This window comes from Haemaphysalis longicornis, unplaced genomic scaffold (assembly GCF_048455015.1).
Source record: "Haemaphysalis longicornis isolate Haplotype H1 unplaced genomic scaffold, Haemaphysalis longicornis Haplotype H1 scaffold_57, whole genome shotgun sequence".
In the NCBI taxonomy this organism is placed as follows: Eukaryota; Metazoa; Arthropoda; class Arachnida; order Ixodida; family Ixodidae; genus Haemaphysalis; species Haemaphysalis longicornis.
The window spans coordinates 1,541,865-1,548,955 of NW_027526400.1; the positions used below are offsets into that span (position 1 = coordinate 1,541,865).

Consider the following 7,091-nt stretch of genomic DNA (forward strand, 5'->3'; position numbering starts at 1 on the left):
AGCGCTAGCAATGCGGCCTCTTCTGCAAGACCGGTGCGTGAGAAACAAGCGTTAGGACAGCCAGAATTTCAAAAATGCAGCATAAACTAAACACAAGCGACAATATTTGTTGACAACTTACGTACGCCATGCTAGCGTAAAGGCAGTAAGCGCCTATTTTTCTGCATGCGTAGAGCTGCTATTGTGGACGACGAATACTCTGCAATCATGTGATGTGATCCTGTATATATCTCTGTAAATAAAGTTTTTTTTTTATAAAAAAAAAACCGCCCGCCGACATAGCTGAGTGTTAACGCGTCCGTTTACTGTTTTGTAGGTCAATGGTTCGATTCCTCGTCGAACCTGTTTTTTTTTTAGGTGAGGGTTTTATTAGCTCTTTCTTTTACGACCAGGGTGAGCGCCTGTTCCTTGCTTTCTATCACGTCAACATTTACCGCCCTCTTACTAAACCCAAAGTAGCTCGTTTTCTCGCACCTTCTCTCTTGAGAAGCCCGCCGTTAAAACAAAACCAAAACAAACGTCAAAACCTCTTTTAAATATCAGTATATATGTCAATTACTTTATGTGTATTCAATTTTTGTGTTTAAAAACCTTAAATGTAGGTTATAAACACATTTCAGACTTTGAAATCAGAAGGATAATTACCAACATTACAGTACTAACACAATTTTCGTCAAACATAGAGGTGCTGCATTTGAAGTCTGTCAACTATCTCTCACTTTTTGTGTGTTTTTTCATGGCGTTTTGTTCCGAGTGGTTGCTGGCGTCATTTGATTAGTTTTATCTATTTCAAGCTTAAATCATAGTTATAAAAGCTTTATGGGTGATGTCTACCCTTCCAACCTACGCGTGTGTTGAACATGGGGATCCCGGAAGAACGATCATCGCCGGACAAAATACTGCGCGTCAAAAGTGGATGACATTGCATCAGAATAAAGCGTGTTCGTGTGTCCGCGAGATGAAGACGACAGTGAAGGAGAATTGTACGTTGGAAACATCGTTTTTGCTCGGGTAAGTACACATTTTTTATTATTCTGTATTTGGTTGGAACGAGTTCTGGTGTTTATGGCTCAGTAATTCGCTAGAACCCCATCTCGTTTGCTCTGAGAGCCTACGTGGGTTAGTATACTTGAGTGGCGCCCAGTCCACCGTTTCCGCAGAAGTCAGCATCAATTTACGCTGAAGCTAGACCTTGGCGACGATGCTCGCGCATTGGTACACGGCTGCTAATAATTTCACATCACGCAAGGCTCTTTAACACCGGGGCGTTTGTTTATGTGTCTCTCAAACAGTGCCTTTGCGGTTGCAGATCGCAGTCGCAATTTCGCGTGAGTGGCACAACGCTGTGATTAGTCCTCCCTCGTGAATACCCGCGGTATACCAAGAAATAAAATGAACAGGAGGTTCCCTGGAAGTGCATGTGAAAAAGCGTACACTTGATTCCTTGGCTGGCGTCTCGTAGGTGTTTTGAAATCCCCCCCCCCCCCTACACGAATTCCGTGCAGTGCGCTTCGCAGCTATTGCGCTCGCGAGACCGGCGACCGTAAACCTCGCGGTCTTCGGGCCGCGAAGAATTCACATACGTGCAAATTGAAGGTGAAATGCGCGCATGTGGCCTCGCAGGGAATTGGCATAGTCTAGGGGTAGTGGGGGAGATTTCACAACGCCTACAAGGCGCCTGCCAATTCCGCCAGAGTGGCTCTCGGGAAGTCTGGGGCATGATATCAGAGGCATATGTATTGTTTAAATTAGTGCAGAAAATTGAGCGAATTCGCAAGTTCTCATTTTCGCAAAACCGCAGGCCATACAGAGACTAACAAGAAAGCTGTAGGCACTCACTCAACTCGATTTATATTGGAGAATTGAACGTGCAGATACAAGTCAGACATTGAAATGGAGGAGCCTCAACTATCACACACCAGTTCCGATTGAAAGCAAGGGATTACAGATGAGCTGCTAGCATGCGTTCCATGCAAATTAGCTCAGCAGTGAGCTTTGCATATATCATGCATTCCCCACTCACAGTACCTGCGGGTCTAATAAATACATTCTTACTGTGACCTAAATTTCACTTGGGGTGTTCTGGGAATGTTCTTATTAGTGCCTTGGAGGTTACAGTCTTTAAACGATTAAAAATTTACTGGATGTAAGCATTCGTGCTTTGTGTGTGCTCTTCTTGTATTTCAACAAGTGTCAGCACACTCACAGATTATGCACCTGCAGGTGCTGCTGCTGGCTGTCCTGGGTCAGCTGTCTTCCAGTCCAGTTTCAAAGGCTTTGCCAGGGCCTCCCTTGGCCAACCGACACTGCACCTGCTGTACCCAAGTACTGCCTGGCCTTTCGTTGGTGCTCCGTACGCTTTGCCGCCAGGAATGGTCATTCATCCATCATCTGGCCGCTTGGACCACCCGTTCAGAAGTCAGCGCATTTGCTCGACACATCGGTCCAGGCACTGCTGCCATATCGGTGCACCCACCGATTATGTACTTTCAGGTTAGTTATTGCATGTTGTGGAACCTGCCATGATGTATACCTGTTAGCAGTGCTGTGGCCTCTGATTATTTGAAACATTTTCATGAAGCAGTGCTGTGCGTTTGGAGCGTGTCATTGCTTAGCAGAGATATTGAAGAGAATCTGGGGCCGACGACTAAAGGGCAAGAAGAGAAATTGAGCTGACTTTGAAGCAAGTATTCGTATGTAATCAAGCCAAGCAAACATTTAGGATCTTTCGATATGGTTTTGAACTTGCAATACAAACTGGTCTACTTCAGATCATACTGGTATTACTCATCCTATACCGAAAAGTACATCCCGCAGTCTGTAGAATTCCGGCAGCGCTTTTTTCGCAGTCTCTCATGAAAGGCACTATTCTCAATGATTGGAAGATAGTCGAGGTAGCACCAATCTTTAAATCAGGAGACGGTACTTCACCATTAAATTTCCCTAACAAGCACCATATGCAAGGTCGGGAAACATTTCATCCACTCCCAGGTCGCTAATTATTTATAAAATCACAATATTACATTCGAATATCACCACGGTTTTCACAAGGGTTACTTGAGAAACACAACTTTCAGGTTTTGTTCACGATCTACATTTATCCATAGACGCAGGCTTACAAACTGCGGTAGTTTTTCTCGATTTTTCTAAAGCATTCAATCGCATTGCACACCACAGACTACTTCTCAAACTTCACCCTAATGTCCTCACTTGAGTGAAAGATTTTCATTCTTCTCAAATGCAGTTTACTTCTAATAACTATATACTTCTTTTGCTCGTGCCACTTTGTTGTCTCCCCAGGCAGCTTGCTTGGTCCTGTCTATCTTCCATGTTGCATATCCTCCCATGTAGGTCTATTTGCAGATGATGTTGTAATTTATCACACAATTTCTTTCAACTACTACCGTCAATGCTTTCAATCTGATCTTAACACAATTAACTCCTCGTGCTGCAAATGGCTAATGTCGCTTATCTCAAAAACAAAGTGCATGACTTTAACGGTGGCAAGTCTCGAATTGTAAATACTTACCTCATTAGCAACAGCCTGATTACCTCTTGAGACAAAGGTGTTTTGGTAGGCCGGTAGGGGAGGGGGGATTGCACGGTGGATTTCAAAAGGTAGATCGATTTGGAAAATAAGATGTGTGATTAATATTTTCATTTGCACTCCAAAACTCGCTTTATTTCATATGTTTAACCCACTGCAGTATCTAGGGTGGTGCGCTGTGGAGGCGAATGTCGGTTAGGTACCGCTTGGTGTGGCCGCTTTTCAGATGGAGGCAACACGTAAAGACGCCGTGTTTTGAGATTTCTGTGCGCACAAAAATACCCCGGTGGTCAAAATTAATGCGAAGCCTTTTCCTACAGTGCTCCCCATATACCAACTGTAGCTTTGGCGTGTTAAACCACAGTTTTTTTTCATTCTTTTGGTATATTACCAGCTGCTGTAGCAGGTGCAACAAAAAAGTGAAATTATAGATGTTTCTAAGAGCTAAATATAAAGGTCATATTGAAATGCGTTTATGGGTCTATCTCATAGCAGTAGTGAAAGGTTATATACTCTGGTGCAGGTTAAGAACGGCAATGGCTCATGTAGTGTAGTCCAGTGTTTGACGGACTGCCGTGTAGGCAGGTAAAAGCATTATTTCAATGATGAAACGTAGGTGACTGACCAAGTCAAGAAAGCCATTTAACGGTTTGGTGCTTGTTCACGGTGAGCATGTGTCGTGGGAAACGAAGCTATATATTAAGCATTACGCGGCGCAATGAGTTTGCATAGATATGGTGCAGATTGCCATCCATTATGTTGATAATGTTGGGCGTCGTCTGAACGATGAGGGACTCGAGCAGTAATCGAGAAGAGATAGATTGCACTCAGTTGTCAGTAATTTTGTCTTGTTCCAGTCGACCACGTGTCCCGTCCTCTCACGGTGCTCTGCCAGTGGATTTGTTTTTGCATGGCCCTTGTTCACTTCGTTCCAGTGCTGCGTTAATCTTCTGTGCAGATTGCCCGTTTCACCAATGTACACTGATTTGCATTCAGCGCATGGAATCTAATAAACAATACCCGGAAGCTTGGAGCGTGAGAGGGGGTCTTTCACGCTGACAATGTCAGAACGCAGCTTGCTAGTGGGCAAATGCACGATGCATGCACTGCGTTTCTTGAAAATGTGTGCGAGAGTTTCACTGATGTGTGGGACATAGGTAATTGCTGCACGTTTTGATGCAGTCCTTGTGGCTGCCTAAAGCATTATATTCAGCAAGAAGCGAAGAGGGCGACTAGCAGGAATCCGCATTGACATTAGCAGGCAGCAGCGTCCACAAGGCCTGTGTCAAAACGTGCTGCAATTCTCGTCCTACACATCAATCAAGCTTTTGCACGCATTTTCAAGAAACACATTGTGCACATCGTGCACGTGCCCACTAGCAAGCTATGTTCTGACATTGTCAGCATGAAAGACCCCCTTTCCCGCTTCAAGCTTCCAGGTGTTGTTTATGTTTTGAACGAAAAAAGTGCCATTTAAAGGTGACACCTCCTTCCTTGCCGATTTCTGATGCCTGATTGTTCAGTTTGTGGGGATAAGTTTAGCAGATTGCTCACATGTCTAACCTGTATTTGTGCTTGAGCAGTCAAACGCTGATGTTAGCAGTGAAGTAGGTGAAAATTGCAGTTTGATTGTAGTTGTGTGCAGATTACCTACATTGTGTTAATTCGTAGAAAAGCAAAATTGAGGTAACCCTGCTAACTGTTCCGCATTGCAGCATTTTATTATACGAACGTTACGGAGTTCAGCTGCTTGTTAAAGGTGAAATAAACAGTGGTACAAAAAGAAGAGCATCTACTAAACAGAAATATCTTCACAATCGCAGGATGCCAACGGTCCGCCTACCAACTTGTGTCCTGCATCGTTTCTGCTGGCTGGAGTGGCTCATGGAGCATTTTCCAGCTTCTCGAAGTTTGTGGTCAAGCGCTCCTCCAAGTGAAAGATGCCGCAGAGGGATCTTTTGTTTTAATGCCACAATTTCACGTGCTAAGCAGCAAATTTACTCGTAAGGCTTTTTAAATATTCATCACCCAAGAGGGCATGTTACCTTCGTCTTCGGTGGAATGTGTCAGCACTCAGGTTATTTGTGACAGAAACAAGTGGACCACGTCGTGAGAGTCATTGAGGCCTTGTTAATTGTGCATGCTTCTGAAATGACATTTTCATTCGGCTGAATACTTTCCAAATATTACGATTTGTGAAAAAATTATGGTAAAAGTCATGATTAGTTGTACTACAGTGCAGGAAGGAAATGCCAACATACGTTTTAAGCGCCTCTGATATTTCAGATCGTTGGCCGGTGAGCAATAAAACAAAACTGAATTTTTTTTAAAGTAAAATCAAATATTCGTTGTCACCAGTGCATGACCATAGTAAAAGCTATCTAGTCACCAAATTTAGTATTAGACACGAAATGCCAAGAAAAATAGGGAAATAAACTAGACAGCTCACTACAATAAACCAATTCGTAAAATTCCTCAATGTCTATAAAGTGATGATGCAGGCAGGTTAGTTAAGTTATCAGTGGGTTTGCACACCCAACTTGCAGGGAAGCACATGAGCTCTCAATATTAACATGTTTTTAGTGAAGACCGTCTTCCTTCATTAAGCTGCTTTGCACATTGATGCCAGTCTGATAAATATAGTCCTGAATTTTTGTTATGATCAATCTTTGTATGGGAACCATATGTTTTTATATGATGTCGCTGTGTATTTCTGAAACTGTACCTAGTCACTAATTCCAATTTGTTGTGGTCAGGTTTTTTCAACTAATTCGTAGCTTTTTTAACAATTATGATATATTTTGTGTTCTTAAAGGAATGCCTCATTGCATGTTTAGCCGATGTAGTGTTGAAAGCGGACATTTTGCTTCAAATGGAATGTCGGGCTAGCAACAAGGTACTTCGCGTGCTGCTCACTTTCATTCATGCCATTATTTTTTATATTATCATTTAAAATTAAAAGCCAACCAATTTGCTGTCGTTTTAAATTTGTCACCTACTTTATACTTTTTTTTCTACTTTCTGTAAGGATTGACTATCCATATTTTTATGATACCAAGGCGTTGGACTGGGCTAGCTGGTACATGTTTGAATGGATGAAAAACCACAGGAAAACCCAGGACACAGAAGAGAACGACGGGACAAACTTGTGCCGTCATTCTGTTTTAACTGTTTCCTGTGTTTACCACCCGTTTTTTATGCATTAAAACATTTTTTATGAGTTTGTTGAACAGTGATTAGTTTAGGTGCTCAAACAATTTTTGGTTGCGAAGGCTCCCTGTAGCATTTGTATAAGTGCTCACTGCTCTTTTTTTGAGCCAATACCCCATCACCAGTCTTCATAAGGTGGTCTTTTGTAGAAATGAAGTTGAAATAAATATTTGTTTCCATTGCTTTACATGTTTTGAAAGAATTTCTTGTTCATTCGTGTTTCTTTCAACCCTGTTTCAGAATCCTGCTTAAGGCAATTCCTCTGTTATTTTTTTCAGAACCAGGAAGGGTGCTCATCCTCGGTTCTTGCTGAAGCAGCAGTATCCATACTTCA

At 42.6% G+C, this 7,091-nt stretch overlaps 1 long non-coding RNA gene across 1 annotated transcript; it reads left to right on the plus strand.

The window, feature by feature from the left end:
- The first annotated feature begins 787 nt into the window (after nt 1-787).
- LOC144140952 (uncharacterized) lies at nt 788-6,708 on the plus strand. Its single transcript, XR_013316399.1, has 3 exons — nt 788-1,011; nt 2,224-2,493; nt 5,371-6,708. It is a non-coding gene; the product is annotated as an uncharacterized LOC144140952 (long non-coding RNA).
- The last annotated feature ends 383 nt before the right edge of the window (nt 6,709-7,091 follow it).